Source organism: Aplysia californica, unplaced genomic scaffold, assembly GCF_000002075.1.
Source record: "Aplysia californica isolate F4 #8 unplaced genomic scaffold, AplCal3.0 scaffold00566, whole genome shotgun sequence".
Lineage (NCBI taxonomy): Eukaryota > Metazoa > Mollusca > Gastropoda > Aplysiida > Aplysiidae > Aplysia > Aplysia californica.
The window spans coordinates 413,372-414,879 of record NW_004797836.1 but is presented as its reverse complement, the minus strand read 5'-3'; positions in this window follow the sequence as shown (position 1 = coordinate 414,879).

Genomic DNA, 1,508 nt, shown 5'->3' with positions numbered 1-1,508 from the left:
GGGGGGGGGAGGGAGACCCCACTGAACCCCTTACCCGCCCTGCTACACAGCTATTACATACTCACATGTCAGGGGGAGACCCCCCTCCCATAATGACTACAAAAGCATGCATTATCCAAAAAGAAAAACAAAATCAAAGGTGGAGCGCTTGCACCAATTGCACCAATGGCGCCCCTCCACTGATCTAGATCTAGATCTATATCTAGATCTAGATATCTAAGCCTTAACTAAAAAACCAGACCTTATTCGTATATCTGACGGCACTAAAGTGGTGAAGGAGCTGACTTCCGGTAGTGGCTGTGACGTGAAAACGGGAGTGCTTCTATAAAAAATACCCCTTTTCAAATGAATTCATAGCAGCACGTGTGTCTTTAAATCCATACAAAGAAGACATTATGTCATGTTTCTCCTCCGAATGAATTCATTTTTATAAATTTTGTAAAAAGGCATGTTATTATGCTTTTGTCGAGTGTGTATTTTGATACGCGTCACTAGCTGTTTTATTCAGTAGGCCTAGTGTATGGTGCTCCAAAGTGCGGGGTTTTCACAAAATAAAAATTTAAAAATGATGCGAAACGTATGTCTTTCCCGGAGGTCCGCGCATAGCTGTAGTATAGAACCGTGTGACCTTGGCCGTTGTGGCGGGCAATCATTCTTTATCAAGCTAAATCCCTATCCTATCCAAAAATTTAAATAATAAAAATGTTGCGCCGGGTACGAAAACTCTTCTCCTGCTGCTTCGGTCAAAAGGAGCAAGAGCAGGTAGAAGAGCGGTTGGTCCGCACGGGTTCACCGATACCTCTCGCAACAACAATAGTTTTTGATTGGCCTGAGCAGCTTCGGCTAATAGAGCGCATGGAAAAGCTGCTTAGGCGGGAAGAGGAGTGGTCTGATGAAGAAGATGATAATACCTGTTCAAAAAAAAGGAGGAGTTCCGGCAAGCGCCGTGGAAAACCGCGTAGGCCTAAGCGTAGGCCGAGGTGTGTTTGCAAACACTCGTGCAGCCGGAAGTCTTTCAAGAAACCAAAGCATCGGCGATGGCGTCCTGTCTTGGTCTACGTTCACAGGACTTCCTCTGAAAGTACCTGCTCCGAGGAGGACCCAGAGGCCGATGACTTGCCTCTAATAGAAGAGGCGAAAAACTGGTCGCTGAAACAGAAAGTTTCAGAGGCCATAAACGTCCCTTTGCCTGAAGAAGGCAAAGGAGATTTTTTTGGGTCTTTTTAAATAAAAAGACTGCTTCCTCACAGCTCGTGAGGGGGGTCGGGCATCTTGTTGCCCTAATTTTTTCACTCACTAGAGTGTTTAGATTTTTTGTTGTTGAAATATGTAGGTTAGGCTTAGCAACCGGAAAAAATATTGGGGCTTCGCTCTGCCCACCCCTATCTTCCACTTGTGGAAGGATTGCATTTTATTAGTCTTTCTTCTTCTTCTTCTTCTTCTTCTTCTTCTTCTTCTTCTTCTTCTTCTTCTTCTTCTTCTTCTTCTTCTTCTTCTTCTTCTTCTTG